The sequence below is a fragment of the Aulonocara sp. 'chitande type north' Nkhata Bay genome, linkage group LG14 (genome assembly GCF_057382095.1).
Source record: "Aulonocara sp. 'chitande type north' Nkhata Bay isolate Kocher_YH1m ecotype deep benthic linkage group LG14, A_spYH_male_GT1.1, whole genome shotgun sequence".
Taxonomy (NCBI): Eukaryota; Metazoa; Chordata; class Actinopteri; order Cichliformes; family Cichlidae; genus Aulonocara; species Aulonocara sp. 'chitande type north' Nkhata Bay.
Window position 1 is genome coordinate 25,422,402 of NC_141357.1, and position 20,378 is coordinate 25,442,779.

At 40.1% G+C, this 20,378-nt stretch overlaps 1 protein-coding gene across 8 annotated transcripts in view; it reads left to right on the plus strand.

Annotated features, from left to right (window-relative positions):
• The first annotated feature begins 1,222 nt into the window (after positions 1-1,222).
• LOC147314676 (muscleblind-like protein 1) overlaps positions 1,223-20,378 on the plus strand; it is a 70,518-nt gene continuing 51,362 nt past the window's right edge. For 3 of the 8 annotated variants that reach the window (XM_086261779.1, XM_086261782.1, XM_086261781.1), the window contains exon 1: positions 9,804-10,171. The gene's annotated coding sequence lies outside the window, so the exon portion shown is untranslated. Of the gene's footprint in view, positions 1,336-4,523; positions 4,743-9,802; positions 10,172-20,378 lie in introns of those variants that run through there. The other 5 variants (XM_086261784.1, XM_086261786.1, XM_086261780.1 and 2 more) reach the window with 4 other exon arrangements.

The window sequence follows — 20,378 nt, forward strand, 5'->3', positions numbered from 1 at the left end:
ACTACAACTCTTTCCGCATTTATTATGAGAGGTAAGTTTCTGCTCTGTGAGCAGCCTTTTGCTTTCAAATTGTTTGCACAGTACAGATATATAACCAGACTTGTTTATTTTGTCTGGTAGCAGACTGGCACTCAACTATGCAAGCTAACGTTACCTTCTAACTTCCATGAGCAAAACCTTTTTGTCAGGGCTCTGTGTGCAGGCGGATGGAGAGGAGGATCCAAATGCGAGACTCGGACACGTAATACAACTCAAAACCTCAGCTTTATTGCTGGCATGAAGACAAAACATGAAGTGAACACTGAATACTGAGACCAGAAACACACAGGCATAATCTGATGGTATGACACGACAATGAGCACAGGAAAACACAGGGCTAATATACACAGGGTGGTAATCAGGGAATGAGCAACAGGAGGGAGACACAGCTGGGAGAAATTGGACTAACGAGACAGGGGAGCAGTAGAACTGAACACACTCACATGAGACACAGACCTTCACAATAAAACAGGAAACAAGAAACCACTAAACAAAGACGCAGACAGAATATAACACATGCAACTCAAACAATACATGAAACAACAAATCCTTAAACACGGATAAACAGAAACATGGAACTCTAATAATAATCATCATCATAGTATCAGAGAAACAAAACAATCATTCAAAAATAAACCAAAACATAAGAACTCAAAATGCTGGGTCGAACCTGACCCAGAACCCTGACACTTTTTCTATCCAGCAGATAATGCCACATATTTAATTTGGAAGATTTTTATATTAGATGCCCATCCTGATACAAGCCCAAATGGACTTCACAAGTTAGGCAAATTTGCAATCCAAATTGTGCAAAGTTAACACACTGGTGATAACTTAATGTTAACACCAGTTTTGTTTAGTTTTTTGCATTAGCTGGATGATTCTAAATTGTTGTCTGCAGGGTACCCAGTAATCTCCAAGGAAATATAAAATGTCGAAATGAAAAATGTAGCTAACGAGGAAATGTCAAAAACTGCAGATCCTCCAGTGGCCTCCATTAGATCAGAAATCTCCACAGACTTCCACGTTAAACTGCCCAACTTTACAGTATTAAATAATATTTAATTATTATTATAGATACTTAATTACTCATCCATCTCTAAACTGAATTTAGGGATTTCATCAATTTGATTGACAGATGTCCCAACCCAGGCAGCTGAAGCCAGTTAGTTCCTGGCTAGGGCTGCTCAGCTAGCCAATCACTGACCTGGCCCTACCTACCATGTTTAATGGAATCGTGTGACAAAGTGGTGCAACCCATCTAGAAAGTTAGCGCTTCAACGTCCTTCAGTGTGGGTGAGTGACATTTTTTAATAGGCTTTTACTTAGTACTAATTAGCAAATATGTTTGTCTGTGCCATTGGTTTTCTGGAAACACCTTGCTAACCAAGCTCACTGGCGTTAGCTAATAACTTTGACATTTTATCCAAAGGAGGTGGCTTCTGGCTTAAAAAGAGTAACTAAAACGAACTTGTAGCCAAACCACCAATGTTAAGCCTTTGGGGGATATCACAGTGGCTACATTCATGATTTATATAAAGTCTGTGGGTGTATTATATTTGTGAATTATCTAAAGCAGTAGGCTACTTGCCACAGAGTCCCACCTCCCCACCCTGCAACAATACTGCACGGAGAAAAATTGCTTGCACAGATCAGGAGCAATTGATGAAGTTGTAGTTCCTGTACACATTAGTCTCTCTAATGTATACAGGAATACTCCCAAAGTATAGTGTAGACAGGTGCACGATGTTTACAGTGCAGATGTGCCATAAAAATCTAAACCAAAGTGGACAAAAATCTAAGAGCTGCAATAATTAAACAGTTTCACCACCTTCATTATGCATAAACCTAATCAATGGCTATTGCGCTTAAGGGGAGCTAAAGTGTTGTTAATGAATCGTTCCAATGAGCAGTGAGTTCTCTGCCTCTCTCTCACTCACTCCTGCTCTCTCTGTGTGTGTGGGGTTAGTGTTAATGTCTCTAATGAATAGATGTGGCAGCCAGAGTCTGTGGACACCTGCTACTACCATTAGTCCCAGAGAGCAGACTAATCATCCTGGCTTTCAAATCTGAGCAGGTGATTCAGTGTCCCTCAATTTCAAGGACCCTTCATTACACAGACCACCTGAGTGTTTAGCAATAATGCTTGTACTGATACGTGCTTCTTCTAGAGGCAAAAATGGAAAACCCATGGAAAAGCCCAGTGTATTTAATTTAGTTTTCTGCCCCTCAGAGAATTGCCTGCAGGAGCAGCTTGCAACTTAGTGGCATGTTCTCTGCATACTTAAAGAAAAAAGTAGAGTGGTGAGTTTGAGTTGGCAGCTCAGAGAAGCATGGTAACCCGTGAGTATATAGTTGTATATAGAATAAGAGCTTTACACTATAATTGTTGATTTAAACTTCTGTAGTGAATATGCAGTGGCAATAAAATGCTGAGAATTTTTCTCTCGTGGATTTAGAGCAAAAGTTTTTGCATCCCTCGTGTTTTTTCACTCATTTGTATGTTGTCTCACATCCTTTCTGTTAGTTTTGAGAATTTGGTGCCGTCTGTGAGTTCTTATAGTGAGGCTGGGGTTATTATTCTGTTACTGATCCATTCAAAAGGTATATCAAAAAGTATTCAGGAATGCATAAGAGAAAATGATGATACTAAACAGGCCAATCACAATCATTATGGCCTACATAGAAGTTACATGTAATTACATTTCTACACCACAAATTTAACACCAAAGTATGGATCCTATGTAATGCTGGTAGTAATTTAGGTATCCATTATACTGTCAAATTTAACTGCATACCATTGTACATGTATCCTGTCTTCAGGTTTTGTCATAATTTCCCTACTCCATGTACCGCATAGTTAATAAAGATAAACATTAGTCACATGTGATTAATTACTCCAGGAGTCACTCTCATGGTCGAGCATTGCTAGCTCGGCCTAGGTCACACCAAGTTGTTAAAGCTAAATGACACAGGCACAAAAGGACTTAAATAATGATTTGATCATAAACATTTACATCTCATAAATCCTTAGTATACTAACGCTTTTAGTTTATGTTTCCCCCCTTGAGGGTTTCATCTGCATTCATAAGTGTAAAGTTTTGTTGCCAAAATCCAAGAACAGGTCTTATTATCATGCAGCTCAAACAAGGACCTGTAGAGTTAATAAATATAAAGTTTATATCATTAAACTAAAAATCTCTAAATTCAATCAATATAGTTATCTTGGCATGCTTAAATTCACTTTGACCTGTTGCCTCTGACCTCGACTTTACCCTGGATTTCTGCCTTTTGCTGCCAAACTCGCTGATTAAATTATTGTCAAAACAATTTCAGCAATCGATGCTCACTGATCCCAGTTCTTATCTGTTCCCATGGCTACCGAAAAGACAGAGAACATAGTGGGGATGTTTCTGTTCTAAATGTTGTCTACTAAGTTTTTGGAACATGCAAAAATTAATTTGGGGTCAAATGGATTAGACGCAGAGTGGTTTGCTCCAAGACTGAGATATTGAGGGGCAGAGAGTGCGGTGGAAGATGCAAAATAAACGAAAAGCGAAGCTAGACGTTTAAAGACTGAGCGTTGGGGGTTACCAGCGTGATGGTTGCGCTGCAGGACTCAGCTGTGATATGCTGATTTATAGGGCCTGAAGGACAGCCACGACCTTCCACCCACTCTGTCTCCATGGGCAACGGTAGAGAGGAGACCTCGTCTCTTTTTCTTCCTCAGTCTCATTCCCTCTACTTCTCATTCTTTATACTGCTCCTTTGCTCGCCCTCTGTTTCTGCTCATTTTCTGTCTATCAGTCTACAGTTGTTGATAAATCTGTGCACTAAATAACTAACCAACTTCTAGAAAAGTGAATAGTGGAGGGAACCGTTAGTCTTTTTGTATGTCTGTCTGTATGCCTGCATGAACATGTGTAGCCACCCAGTCATTTAACTGGGCTATCCAGCTGTACTTCCCTTGTTTATAATGTGACTGAAATGTGTTATCAAAGGGCAGCAGGCCTCAGTGGACTGGCAGTAGCAATGAAGAAAAGGAAAGAGACCGCAAACAGGAAGCCTGCTTCCAGTAACCATTACATCAACCCGCATGCTCAGAACACAGACACACACACAGCGAGGCAGACACTCATTTCCACAACTCTTTCTTAACGTAAGAAGGCAGAAGCAACAGTTAGTGGTCACATGACCACAAGAGTCTTTCCTCATTTCAGCGTCAGCTGGCTCCAAGCAGATGTGAAATCGAGGCATGTAGGGAGATTTCAGCATGTGAAGTATTTTCTTGTTTGACTCTTTATCAGTATTTTATCAGAATATTCAGTCCGAACTACAACAGCAAAGGGGGGGGGGGGAGCTGTTGCCATGGCAACCAAAGCCGCGGCAATCGTCATCACGAGGCTTCTTCTGCATTGTGTGTGTGTGTGTTTGCGTGTGTGTGTATGGACACAGCGTGTGTGAGTTCACCCTCCTCTCTTCAGGCAGGAGGCGAGGACATCCCCCTCTAACACTGTGCCAGAGAGGAAGAGAGAGAGCGAGCGAGAGCAGAGAGAGAGCCTGACTGAAACCCCATAATGCACCGCACGCTGCAGGGCTGAAGTCGTGCAGATTCATCAGTTCCTGTTCGAGGGGTTGTCTGTGAGCGCACACGCACTCATACACCCAGACCGAAGCAAGAAAATACACGGACGTCCAGGCAGGTAAGACAGCTTTGCTCTGACCGCACAGATAGCGCCGAGTTTTTCGAGATCGTCTGTTTCTCTGTTCGCCCCTGCCAAGTGAGAAGAGAAGAGTGGCTCTATACAGATGCCAGGGTGTGATTAATATTTGACATGTTATGATCCTGACAACTTCTTTGCCTGTTGCTTGTGACTGCTGCTAAATTCTGTCTCAAAAAAACCTGAAACTTGGATTATTCAAGAGGAAGAGTATATTAAATAGAGCGGAATCAAAATAGTTGATATGCCTGTGATATATTCATGTCAGTTTTTGGTTGTTACTTGGCTTGGTATTTGCATGCTTTTTTCCTTTGATCTAACAGGTTTGTTTAACTGTAGCCAGTTTCAATACACTGGATGCGATTTTTGTGCGCGCTTCTGTTCAGATAGTGCTGGTTAACATGATGAAACTTTCAGGAAATTACAAATTGTAAAGCACTGTCATTCTGGACAGTTAAATTCATCAGAAACAGCGTAACATGTTCATTTTATACTAAAACATATCTTTTTATTGGACAAAAAATATATTTATCTATAAAAAAGACAACAATTATACAACGTTGTAAAACATATACGTTTTTAAGGTAGTCTACTATACATGCCCTAAATGACACTGGTGTAAGCTGACAGGTAAAAGGGTAGCTTTTGTATTCATTTTGCGGTTTAACTGTCACAGAGGCTTGTGACCGTATCTCTTGCGCCAGAGACTGAGGCAACCTGAAAAGCGCAATTGCATCAGCTTAGCGCACACACTCTTAAACTTTATTACCTCCAGACTCAACTGGGAAGTCTCCCCTCTGGGACTCAAGTGTAAAATCATGTTTCAACAATGTTAAGTAGAAAGACAAAAAAACCCCAAATCAGCCAGTAAAACTGGTTATTTTGGATTAAATCATAATTTCAGAAAGACTTTTGAATGTGTTTTCTGAAGAAATACAAATTCTGTGTTTAAATGAAATATGGCTGAACGTAGTTTTATTTATAGTGCTCTTTATCACAAAAGAGCCCTCAAAGGAGCTATGACACGAGGAACTATATTTGTGTATCTTGCACCTTTTGGAAACAATTATGTAGGTATGGGATCTGTTTTTGCTCAACATTAACAGGCTATGCAAAGAGATTTTGCAAATAAAATTTAAAAAAAGGAAAAAGAACAGAAAAAAAGAAACTACAATGCAGATCGCACAAAAATGTCTTGTGAATATTCAGCTTGTCTCCATTTAGCACTGGCCAAAAACCAGTCTCTTTGCTGTGCCACTGCAAAAAATCCACCTGTCACATTCAAAATGGAGTTGATTCTCTTTTTCATAATGGTTGCTTTCATTAATTGTCTCCCTCCATGTTATCTGTTGCTGACTGTATCCTCTTTACCTCTTAATCTTCTCTGTAGCTGTGTTGGTGCTTAAAGATGTACTTGATTATTTCCAGGTTTGTTCATGTATGTATCTGCGCAGCTGCTTCGTTAAAAGTTTGCGGGGGGCTTGAAGAATAGTGGTTTCAGATCGTGAGAGTAAATCCAAAATTTCTCTGAATAACAGTGGTTATACCAGAACTATTTCAGTGGTGAGTTTAAGAGGTTTTAAAACAAATGATATTCAAATATTCTACTACTGGTCTGTTATAAAGCTCTGTGTTGAAAGATTCCCTCATTTTCAGTACAGTCACACTAGCAGGGCCCCGAAATATGTTGGTACCTGTACACAGAGCTGTTCGGATTGAGGATGAACTTCTGGAAGGTTAAGTATTTGCGATTGGACCTGGAATGGTTAACAACAGACTTGCTATGTCAGGTTGTCCCTGTATGATTTTCGCTTCTGCAAAATCTTTAAGGTTTAAGGCTTTTGGTCTGGGCCCAACCCTGGCTTTGCTCAGCAGCATGGCTCAAAAGTGATATATGGGTCCAGATCTGCTCGTTCAACTACAATTGATGCTGTCTCTGGTGTTCTGCTTAAGATTTTCCCTCATTCCTGCCTTTATTGACCTGGAACACAAGTTCCACATGTTCACGAGTCCATGACCTCATTTTGATATGATCAGCATGAGAGAGGATTGAACGTGTAACGGCTTATGTTCGAAAGCAGTGACTCAAAAGTCTTTTGTCGTTCTCTCTTCCATACACAGACATCAGCAGAGTGGTGAGCAGGAACCTTAGTGTGCAATAAATTATCTGCAATTGCAGCAATTATCTGCAAGTCCAAGACCTTTCACTCTGCCTTGTTTTTTCATCACTGTATTTATCCCTTTTGACTAGAAGGCTGCTTGTGCAAAGTCCTTTTACTCAAACAATTCTAAAAGAACGGCGTTTTACTTGATTATTTCCATTTCATACTACTTACACTTTGTCTCAGATGGAACATATGCAGTTGAGATTCATACCTTGGAGCTGGTAATCAGAGTACATCAGCTCCTTACAAATAGGGTTCAGTCAGACATCTTGCATTTTAAAGAACAAATAAAATAGCTGCACTGTAACACTCGCACAGCCGTTGATTTTCTGAAGTAAGAAATGCAGTTTTACATTTGAAGTTTGAGTAGCTTTTTATAAGACTAATCAATAGTTTTCTGTTAGCAAAGAGACAAGCTGCAAAAATAGTGTAAAACATGTCACCCCTAATGACATATCCACAAAACATTATCACCTCAACCTGCAGTTACAGACTTAGCTCTGCCTTCCACTGAAGCTTGTGTTACTGCTTGGGTTGACACTGAACACACTGCACTGGGAAGCTGTTTCAAGAGCTATTGCTACACTACCCAGCCAACAGCAAGGGGCAGTGAGATCCTAGTTGAAGACTAATGAACACAGAATATTTTGCTGTTAAGGAGACAAATATTTTTTGAGCATGTGGGAGTAGACAAAGTATACATATTAAGTTATTTTATGTGTCTCTAATTTACCGAGATGAATATTAACCATCCATCCATTCATCCGTCCATCCATCCATCCATCCATCCATCTAGGTACACCCTAGACAGGTCGCTAATCTCATGCAGGGCTAATATATAGAGACAAACAAACATCCATACCCACGGTTACTTCAGAAACACATTAACACACAAGTGCACACATGCACTTAACCTAACCCCATAGATGTGTTTAAACTGTGGGAGGAGATCTCACGCAGACATGGGGAGAACACAGAAAGGCCCCAGCCTGGATTTGAACTCATGAACCTTCTTGCTGTGAAGCAGCAATTCTAACTACAATACTCTTCTTCCATTTGAAAGGATCATTTTAACATTGTAATATTTGCCATGTTGCCTGCAGAAGTGTTGATGAGTGTTCTGAATGAGGTAGATGAGTAGTTACACTATGTACACTTGCGTAATTTTGACAGGATAGTTTCAAATCAAATATGGCAAGTTGTGCACTTATTTGAAGTAACACCGCTGCATTTGAATGTGTCACATTAACTGTTGCATTTATTGGACATTTACAACTCGCCGAGCCTCTGAAACACATCAAGTACTAAATTCTTCTGTGATGAAAATGACTGTTTTATGCACATTAACACCAAACGCAGCCACAACATCAGCGGCTGTTAATATTAGCTGACTAGCAGTGATGTAATTGCTGATCAGGGTTGGTTGTCCTTCCCATGCTGCTTCATAATTAAGGGCAAGAAGTGCGCATCATTCCAAACTGAACTTCCTCACTGTTATCATAAGTACACTATTCCAGCATGCATAGTCCGACTACAGATGATGCTTTTTCCAGTGCAAAAATGGGTTTTAGAGTTCACCTGATTTATAAAAGATCACAGTGCAACATGTACACATTTGGAGACACAGTTGAGCATAGTCCTCTAAGCCAACTACAGGACCTTTTTTGGGCACAGAACAATGACTTGCCATCTCTAAAATCTGAATTCCATATTGCTGGTGTCTGTATTGTGTTGCTTTGACTCTATGAACGAACCGATAAATATTTATAGAAGCTGGAGCTAAACACTTAGAGCAGTGCAGAGATCCATCATAGGTGCCTTTGAAGGCGGGCTTTAGCTTGCTGTTCAGTCAACACCTTTCACTTACTGTCTTACACGCACACACCAACACACATGCACAAATAAATAATATACAGGATGAAATACTGCTGCTATAAGTCAGTGATGTGGCTCTGAGTCACTCGGTAACACCCACCTCACACGCACACACACATGCATGAACGCACCTCTGCAATAACAAAGCCAGATATTCACACATGCTCACACACATACACACATGCACCTGACGTAGTGTTTGATGGAGTTAGAAGCCATGGCAACAGAGCTGTGACTCTTGCTGTCCTGTGAGTGGACTGAAGCTGTGGAGGAGGGAGGAAAAAGCTAACAGCCAACACAGCTTCTCAAGTGCAGCTATTATTATTCCCATTCTCTTATTCCTTGCTTTTTCCTCTTCTTGCCTTTCACAGCAGCTATCTTTATGGTGCTTTTGTTTTTCTTCAAGACCGTTAGAAAGACTATGAGGTTCAAAAAAGAAAAAAAAGAGAAAAACTCAACCGAGAGAGGCAGAAGAGAGGTCAGGAACTATGTATTTTTGAAGCCATCGATTGCAAAACCTGACACATCATCAGAGGGAATTGCGCTGATTCTCCCTGCTGCAACCAGACAGCATTCCGGATAGCATCTTATTTGTTGACATATTATTTTTATCTCACCCTTCTCACTTGCTGCCTCTCCCTCTTTCAGACTATAACTCTTCCTGTCTTTTTTTTCAAGTCTCTGTGTATTCCTCCTTTGCAGTTCTCTCTCTTTTCCTGAGAGCAGGGTGGTGGTGGAGGAGGGGGCGTGCAGGTGGACAGGTCTCGCAAACATCATCTGTATAAGATTAACTGACTGCAGATACAGATGGTGGAGAGACAGAGAGGGAGGTGTCGGAACAGTGCAGGTGAATTGCATTTCGGTCTCCGGTAGCACTTTCACGGTCTGATTGTCAGCATTTGTTAACATACACACGTGCACACGGATGCGTGCACTCTCCCTCGCGCTGCCAAATCGTAGGAACGTGGCTGTTGACAGCAGAAGTTTGTCTGTTCCCCTGCGTTGCCCTCCCTCTCTCCTTCCCTCCCTCCATTGCATACGATCCAAGCACGGGCTGTGAAAGGTGAACTTGCAGCCTGCTGTGGATAAATTATGTGTGACATGTTTAGCTGTGCTGCCTTATATGGAGACTGGTGTATCTGAATACTGTAAGGCTCTGCCAAGAAGGAAGGAGGGAGAGAGGGAAAGAAGAAAAGGAGGAGGAGGAGGAGGAAGGAAAAGAGGCAAGGGAGAGAGAAAGCGAAGGAAAAAGGAAGGAGGAGGGGGCGGTGGCAGAGGGAGTGAAAGAGAGGAGTGCCGCGAAGCAAGCATGAGGTTTTCGCTTTCCATTCTCCCCTCAGCAGCAGTCAGATGAGTCCATGCAGAGATACAGTAAGTCTTGCTGTTTACTCAGTTTATATGTGTGTGTGTGTCTGTGTGAGTGTGTGTGTTTGTGTGGGTTGCGTGCTACTCTGCGTTAACAAGACCGAGTTGTCCATTCTTACTTTTTCTCCTTTGTTCTGCCGTGACTCGCTTTTGAAAATTTTTATTCGCCATCTGGACGTTGAGTGTGTTGATGTGTTGATGGGTGTTTGAGTGAGTTTTATGAGTGTTTCTAATTATGTGTGTACATGTGCAGATTGACACTGCGCCTCACTGCTAATGTGTGGTAGTTTTGATTTGCGAGAGCATAAATGTGGAAAAGAGCTGAGCAGACAAAAAAGAATGGGTAAGGTTGGTGTTTAATGTTTCGCAGAGTAGTTAGCACACACTCACACACAAAGACACACACACTCACACTGACACACATTCCCTTTTCGTTTACACTGTGTCTGTCTTATTTTTGGACTGCAATAAAGTCCCTGTTGTGTGAAAACTGCTGGTAACACTAATGCTAAATATGCTCTCACCCTGATGGATACCTGAATGAGAAACATAAATACACGCGCACACGCACACCAACTCAATCTCTGACTCGAGAACAGTCCTGCACTTCTGTACAAAAGCAAGGCTACTGGTGTTTACAGTGCAGCTGCCCTCAGGAAATGACCTGAACGTTACTCAGACTGACACACAAACGCACGTGCAAAAAAGAAAAAAAAAAATCTGTTGAATATTGTGTGTAATGTAAAATATTCACAATATCCGTTAAGAAAAGTACATTAAATGCTGTTATCTTTGCACCAGGATTGGTTAGGAAACGAGGAGCAATCATGTGATGAAATTATGATTATTACATGTGCATAATTTCTGTTAAAAAATGTGATTCCCAGTTTATCTTCATGCACATCTCATTTGCCACTCATCTACATACATTTTCCACACTGCACAAAAAGGGGTTGTGGTGCATGATGTCTCTTCGATGACAGAATGGAGGGTTTCATTTTAAGCTTCATGAGTGCCTCGCACCTAAAATTCTCTGTGAAATCTTTTGAACTTTCTGATTTTTTTTTTTAAACACCAACCCACTTATCAAAAAGAAGGTAAAATATTAATTTATCAAAGGCACAGCTTATAGCTGCTCACATTTAGAACTATACCTTCACTTTCCAGAGCAATAAAAACACAATAAAAGCATTGTGGTGGTTTACCGGTAAAAGACTTATTTTGATGCTGCGAGGTGATTTTCCCTTAATGGTATCTTGCTCCGGTGTCATGGCAATTGATAGTGACTCACAAAATTGAAAATACAGGTTTAAAATTTAGAAGAAGAAAAAATGCAATGATGCCTGAATGTTGATTGTTTGTGGGCGGCACACCTACCGCTATGTATAGTGGTAGAAGTAAAACGAGTACCATATTTGAGCTCACATGCACATTTTTGTTATTTACCAAACTCACACTCCTTGCTGCTTGTTATCAATCATTATCTCCACACCTGCCACTCTCTTTCACAGTTCTACTTTCTCATATTGCACATCTCTGTCTCTGTCTCTCCTTGCAGCTTTCAGTTTTATTCTGTCTGCCTGCTTTTTTTGTGGCTCTCGCTTTGCTTCTCTTTCAGTGTCTGAGTCGGTTGAAAGAACTTCTCTGCAGATCTACAAGGTCATTAGGGTATAGAACAGCGGCGTGTGGAGGCACTCAGATACATACTGAATTTCACAGCACGCATAACTCTGACTGATCAACTAGGAGTGTGTAAGACCAGAAGATGCTCTAATAGGGAGAGTGAGAGAATGCTTGATTACCTGCGTTTGTGAATTTCTTTGCAATTTTAAAAAAAAAAATGTAGAAAAGGTCTGTCCTCATTTCTCATCCTCCCCCACCTTCTAGTTTCATCCACCACCTCTTCTGTCCTTTCGAAGTGATGTCATCTCCCTGCTGTCTTCAGCAGCCACGGGGCAGTCTGTTGAATGCAGATGAGCAGTGTGTTTGTTTGAAAAAGCTAAAGTGTATGTGCATAACAACATGAACTCACCCTTACTCTGATTTGCATTATTCAGTTACCAGAAAATAAGAAAATAGTGTGGATGCTTTGATCAAGGTGAAAGCAAAAGAACGTGAGCGGACACGACTTTGAATTCCAAGCCTCAGAAATTCGACACAGAGCGTGTAAGTGGCAGATAGACAGCCACTCAGACAAATGGTTGGGGAAGTCCTACGAGGCCATTTGGCGAGTGGCAAAGTCACAGTGAGTCAGTCAATGGTGTATGATTGCTGTTTTCCCTGCAGTCTGCAAAGCTGTCACCGGACTAATGCACACTAGTGGAAGATGTAATCTATAGTAAATACAGTTGGCTCCATAGAGCAGCCCTCTGTGGTTTCTACAGATTAAGGTGTCAAACAGAATCACTGGTCAGAGACAGCTGAAGAGTACAGATTATCCCCATGTTTGGCCGATTTGCTGATCTGGTAAATGGTAAATGGCCTGTATTTATATAGCGCTTTACTAGATCTTTATATAGATCTGATGACAAGCCATGGATCCTGCATTTCGCATGTGGGTGTGGTGGTGATATTTTCTTCTGAGAGGGGCACTTCTTTGGTATTTCCTCATTTGATCAAAAATGCCAGACTCTTGGATGTGGAAAAAAGTCCCAGAAGGTCAAATCATTAGCATTAATAATCTTCATCTACTGAACTTTACGTTATGTTATTAAGCTTTTTCAGACCTCCATTCCTAATCGGGGATCATCTCACAGTTACTAATCTTTTTTTTTTTTTTTTTCTGTAAAGGAATTCCACAGCCAAGTAGCTCATAAATAATTCTCATTTTGCTCTACCTTTTCTACCTTTTGCTTATTTTCCTCACTCCTCTCATTATTTGCAAAATATCTGTTCTGTTTCTCAGGCCATGCCACCTTTCCCTTCCCTGTCTTTCCATCTGTCTGTCACTTTAACTGTGCTGCTTTTCTTTATTATAACTTTTGCATTCACTTGTCTGCCTGTATTGTCTTTCGAGGCTGACATGTCTCAAAGCGAAACAGACATTGTTAAACTGAACAGTCATGTCAGTGACATCAATTGTGTTTGTGCATTTGCTGAAAATGGCCCTGTGCTTGAAATGACACATGCTGAGATGCCAAGTGAATTTACAATTTAGGTGTTTTTTCCTTTTTCATGAGCATCTGTCTTCCACCTTTCCAGCCATTAAATCTATATCCCCTGGACATCTTCTTCTATCACTCACTGTCTCTATCAGTCTTTCGGTCTGTGACTCTTCCTCTCATTCTCAGCGTTTTCCAATCTTTCAAAATCTACCCTCCCACCCACACTTTTTTGCACACATATACTCACACACGCACCACCTCCATTGCTATTCCTGAGAGGAGCAGACTGGTCTGGCAGTGGGTTGGTTTATGTCCATGAACTCAGTGACACCCTTGCTGCCGCTGCATTACACCAGGCTGGCATCACCACAGCAAAGTAGCCGTACTGCAGTAAAGGAGGAAGACAATGTGTACATCCACACAATGTATGTGTACATGGGGACTGCATGTAATCCCCTCTCCCTGTGTAGCATATCAAACCACATATCTTAACCATGAAATCTATATGATCTCACACATCCCAAGTCATATGAGTGTGCTACAAGTGCCTCACCCCTTCTGTCTATGTGCATGTCAGGCTCTTTAAACACTTGTGCTGATACCACAGTGCAGACGACAGCTTGCACACGTGCCACTTGACTGCCCCTTGTCATCTCCCCTCCCCTCTGTTTGTCTTACAGCTAAAGGAGGGAGTCACAGACTGTGTGGTTAATGTGTGTGTGTGAATTAGAGAGAGTGCACGAGAGATCGTTGATGTGCATATGCATACGTATCACTCATATGGTAGTATCCTGATTATAAATGCACTTGGTGACCTTACGTTTATCACTACAATTGTGTTTCCTCTAGCTGATGCAGGCCTGCTGTCGCAGTGCTAATATGTGTGTGTGTATGAGTGTCGCAAACTCAGCATCAGAATGAGGTATAAGATTACCCTGATGGTACAATCTGTCTAACCGTCATCATAATGGAGTATCATTCCACAATGACTAACACTCAGCTGAAGACTGTCGGATCAAATCTCCAGCTTGCGTTTGTTTGACAGGGTTCATGTGTGAGCCCTATAATTTCAGTTAAACCCCGGCAAGGTATTTGAGTTAACTTGTGCCATGACTAAGATGCCCATCACTGTTCCTCTAGCAGCTTGAGAGGGAGGAAACCAAGCAAAGGCTTTATTTTTCCTGAGGTACTGTAGATTCAAGAGAAAATTGCCTAAAATCAAACTAATGCACAGTTTTCAGTTTTATTTATATAGCACCAAATCAAAACAACAGTAGCCTCAAGACACTTCATATTGTAAGGTAAAGACCCTAAAATAATACAGAGAAAACCCCAACCATTAAACGATCCAAAGCAAGCACTTGGCAAAAGTTGGGAAGAAAAAACTTCCTTTGAGGTTTAAGAAACCTCAAGAACCAGGCGCAGGGAGGGGCAGCGAGGGGAGGGACAGAGGACAGAAGACACAGTGTGGAAGAGAACCAGACATTAATATAGTATTTAATGACTTCATAGAGGAAATATTCTCTAAAACAAATCAAAAAGTTATGTTTATCTGTGGTGATTTTAATATTGACCTGTTGAATCCGAAAAAGCATAAAATGACCGACGAATTCCTAAACACTATGTACAGTTTGAGTTTACATCCTAAAATAACCAGGCCTAGCAGAATTACACCACATTGTGCCACCTTACTTGACAATGTTTTCACTAACAATATGGAAAACAACATTGTGAGCGGAATATTAATTACTGACATCAGTGATCACCTACCAGTTTTTGCAGTTTATGACACTAATTATAAGAAAAATCAGCATGAAGAACAACTGAGATACAGACGTAAGGACAGAAGAAACTATGAATGCATTTAAGAACGATCTATTAAATCAGGACTGGGACAATGTGTACAAAGAAACTGATATTGATATTGCATATGGCATATTTTTAAGAATATTCATGGAGTTGTACGATAAAAACTGTCCAACAATAAAATACAACAGAAAGCACAAATATTCAGATAGACCATGGATCACCAAGGGTTTACAAAATGCATGTAAAAAGAAAAATACACTCTATAGGGAATTCCAAAAACAAAGAACAAAAGATGCTGAAAATAAATATAAAAAATACAAAAATAAGTTGACCAATATTATACGTGTATGTAGAAAGGAGTATTATAGTAAAATATTGAACAACAATAAACATAATATGAAAGGAATATGGGATGTTTTAAACGGTATCATTAAAAATAATTCTGGACAACAAAGTTATCCACAATACTTTATCGATAATGGCAATATTATGGAAAACACTGCTGATAAGGTCAACAGCTTTAATCATTATTTTGTAAATATTGGACCAAAACTGGCAGAACAAATTCCTGAGTCACTGCCATCAGTAGAATGTAGTGAAAACCTGATTGATAGGAACCGTAACTCAATGTTCCTCACATCAGTGGAGGAAAAAGAAATAATTGACATTGTACACATGTGTAAATATAAAACATCTACTGATTGTAATGATATTGACATGAAAATCGTCAAGAAGGTCATTGAAGGAATTGTAGGACCTCTAACATATATTTGGAACTTATCATTTCAGACGGGAAAAGTGGCATACAAAAGGAAAATAGCTAAAGTTGTGCCGCTGCATAAAACTGGGGATAGACGCCACTTCACAAATTACAGGCCTGTTTCTTTACCACCACAATTCTCCAAAATCCTAGAAAACCTGTTTAATAAACGATTAGACAAATTCTTAGATAAATATAAATTACTCTCTGACAGTCAATATGGATTCAGATCAAAAAGATCAACATCTCTGGCATTAATCGAATCAATTGAGGAGATTACGAATGCTATAGATCAGAAACAGTATGCAGCTGGAGTATTTCTGGATCTCAAGAAAGCATTCGACACAATCAATCATGACATATTAATTAATAAACTGGAACGGTACGGGATCAAGGGGGTTGTACTGCAATGGGTGAAAAATTATTTAAGTGACAGGAAACAATTTGTGAAGCTGGGTGTCCGTTCCTCATCATGCTTGGACATTGCTTGTGGTGTTCCACAAGGCTCTGTACTGGGTCCAAAATTATTTATTATTTATATAAATGATATTTGTAAGGCATCTGATATATTAAAATTAGTATTATTTGCAGATGACACAAACATTTTTTGTTCTGGGGGGAATCTAAAGGAGCTGCTGGATACAATTACTTCAGAAATGTGCAAAATTAAAAAAATGGTTTAACAGGAACAAACTATCGCTAAATCTAAGTAAAACTAAAATAATCTTATTTGGGAATTCCCTTAGAAATGCAGAAGTGCAAATTCATTTAGATGGTGTGGAAATTGAAAGAGTACTTGAGCATAAGTTTCTTGGCGTGATTATAGATGATAAATTAAACTGGAAGTCTCATATAAATCATATACATAACAAAATTTCAAGAAGTGTCTCAATCTTGAGTAAAGTAAAACACATTCTGGACCACAAATCACTCCACATTCTCTATTGTTCCCTGATTGCACCGTATTTGAATTACTGTGCAGAGGTTTGGGGCAATACTTACAAATGTTCGCTATCATCAATCTTTATATTACAAAAAAGGGCCATAAGGATAATCCATAAAACTGGTTACAGAGATCATACAAATCCACTATTCTTAAAATCAAAAATTCTAAAATTCACAGATCTGGTTCATTTTCTCACTGCACAAATTATATATAAAGCAATAAATAACCTGCTTCCTGACAATATTCTAAAAATGTTTTCTAAAAGGGAACGGGGATACAATTTGAGGGAGGAATTAAATTTAAAACATCCTCGTATCCGTACAACATTAAAAAGTTTTTGCATCTCTGTGTGTGGAGTGAAGCTGTGGAACAGACTAAGTAAAGATATGAAGCAATGTCCAAGCATGGCGCAGTTTAAAAAGCGGTTTAAGGATATGGTTTTTACAGGGTACAGGGAAAAGGTAGAGATTTGATAGGGTGTTCTTGTCTAATATTTTCATGTGTGTGCGGGTGCACGGGTATGTTGGTATGGGTATATGTATATATTTGTAGGTTGTGTATCCTTGAGGTGTTAATGGGGTTATTGAAAATGTGTATATGTGCGTATGTGTATATACGTATGTATGGATAGATAGAAACATATATGTATATATATTTAAAAAAAATACACATGTCATATAATGTAATTGCAAGGAGGTATTTCTGTAGTCTATTGATACTAGATAGTGGAAAAGGGGTGGGATTAAATAAGCTTATGCTTCTTCCTGCTCCTTTTTGAACATGAAAGTTATTTGGAGCTGTGGTTGCTCATTTTCCTTTTGTTTTGCTTTGTTCATTTGTCTCTTAATTCTATTTTGTTGTACTTTTTCAACATGTTCAAAATAAAGATTCAATCAATCAATCAATCAATCAATAATAACTAATGTAATAGTTAATCTAATAGCAAATAATAAAAGTGAAAAAAAAAAGTTCAGTGATCATAGGAAGTCCCCAGCAGACTTGGCTTATAGAGTTACCTTATCCAGCCCTAACTCTAAGCTATATCAAAAAGGAAAGTTTTTAAGTGTAATCTTAAAAGTAGAGAGGGTGTTTGTCTCCCAAATCCAAACTTAAGAGGCCTGAAAGCTAAAGGCTCTGCCTCCCATTTAACTTTTAAATATCCTACGAACCACAAGTAAGCCAGCAGTCTGAGAGCGAGGTACTATCAGGTCTTTAAAATAAGATTTGACCTGATTATTCAAGACCTTATATAGAGGCGATGAAGAGAAGCTAATATGGGAAAAATATACTCTCTCTTTCCATTCCCTGTCAGCATTCTCACTGCAGAACTGCAGATCATCTGAAGGCAACAATCCATTTTTTGTTGTCACTGTGACATTTGATGTTTTCATATAGAGGAAATTAGTTTCCTCTCTAATTAGGACTGCATGTAAACCTTCAATATAACTTGTATTCAGAAAACAAAATCCCTCATGCAATATTTCAAAACAGGTCAGAAACGACACCATTAATCAAGTGTGTTAAGTCATAGCACATTAAATTTCAATTTTGCAGCACAGTGTATCTGTTATTTCCATTATTAAAATGTATTTAAATAGTATGCGCCATTCTGGGGGAGGAAATAACCAAACCAACTTTTGAAACTGCTTGAATAGATGTGTGGTTTAAAGACCAGACCAGTGTTGCCTCACTGCAAGAAGGTCCTGAGTTCGGTTCCACCACCTGGCCTTTCTGTGTGGAGTTTGCATGTTCTCCCTTTGTTTGTTTGGGTTCTTTCCGGAAACTATGGCCTCCTCCCACAGTCCACAGACATGCAGTTAGTGGTCATTCCAAATTAGGTGTGAATGTGAGGTGGGAATCTGAGTGCGAGTGGTTGTTAGACTTATGACAAACTGGCAACTTGTCCAGGGTGTACACTGCCTCTTGCCATATGGTAGCTGGGATTGGCTCCCTAAAAAGGATAAGCGGAAGAGAATGTATGGATGCTGAAATGCTGTTGTATTAAATTAAAGAACTCTGTCAACATGTATCGTAAGAAGTAAAATGACAGAAATCTGTAAGTTAATAACTTTGTCTAAAACTTTTATATCAAAAAGTTGCAGTTACCAGTCCAAAATCGATGTCCTTCACATCCAATGGTCCTTATTGGAGTCTTTGCCGGGCCGATTCTGGCTCCCGGACCTTATGCTTGACACTCCTGCGGCAAAGCTATATGCATATATACAGGCGTTGTCTCCTGCCGTTGCGCTACCCCTGCTCCTAACCACTGCAGCCTCATTAATGGACAGCCCAGTGGCCGTTCCCGATGTCACAGTGTCATTTGAAAACTCTGTGTCTTTCCCTTATATTGCTATGATATGAGGCTGGACCTGACACCATTAACCACTTTGTCCTTGCTTTAAGCATGGTTTATCTAGTTGCCGTGGCGATGGTGACCTTGCAGCACATTACTGGTGGTACTGCAGCATAAGGTGTTGTGTGAACAAGGAATGAGTATAGAGACAGCGAGAAGGAGAGATAGAGGGGGCTGAGACAGTGGGCGAATAAAACGAGGACAGCTACTATTAAAAGACTAGCCACGTTCACAGAGTTGTTTATGTCACATGATACTGCGAGTGCAACTTAGCAGAAGGCGAGCAGATTTGTTTGAAGAATAAAGACTTGGGGAGAGAAAAATAAGTGAAACACTGAAGCATGCATGTGTAAAGAAACAGAAAAGGAGAACAGGTGGAGATTAGGGTACGAGAAATGAAGAGAGATGAGAAATGTTGAAATGATATCACAGCAGAATGCCAGGCGTGCTTTTTAAAACTCTGCTTTTTGCCCTCCCAGCTTTCCCTTTTGATTCCTCCTCTTGCGTACCTGCCAGTTCACACCTTGATTTTCCTGTTTTACTACCAGACACCGACCTCTGTCTCTTACAGACTTGTACTAATTGCTCCTGTTTGCCTCTTATCAATCCCTTTCCAGCTTCTAGCCTTTTCCTGTCACCACCTTTGGTCTCCTTTACTCTATTTGTCTCTCGCAGCCTCCCCACCCCATACAGGCTCTCCCTGATGTGCCTATCAGTATAAAGGGCAGCTCAGGTCGTTTATAGATGATATCCTGGTCAGCCGGTGATGCGGTGTAATATGAAGTGTCCAGCATCTGCTTTTTGCTGCTGCTGCAGTCAGCGCCCTTTAACCTCTCACATTACTGAATTTCCCCTTCTCTTTTTTCCCAGTCCTCGCCTCTTACGCCACCAACTTCTTCCTTAATACCTGCAGTGTAAACTTACTGAACAATTAAATTGGAGCCAGAAGATAAAAATCCCTGTTTCTAACCTGCTGTATTCCCAAAATCCAGAGAGAAAGAGCATAAAAAACAGATTCTGAACTCTTGGCTGAATTTGTAACACTTAGAGAGTGGCTGAACCATCAACTTATACTGCATGAACACACAAGACTTTTCAAATGCTAGACAGCAACTCCGAAGGCACTTTAATAGATCAGAGTTTATCCTGTGACTCTCTTGGGGAGTTATGTTTTCAAGCATATTATTTTCTCTTAGTTTCCAGAAAGCTTCTGTTTCTCAGTGAACTGTGTTTGGTAGATC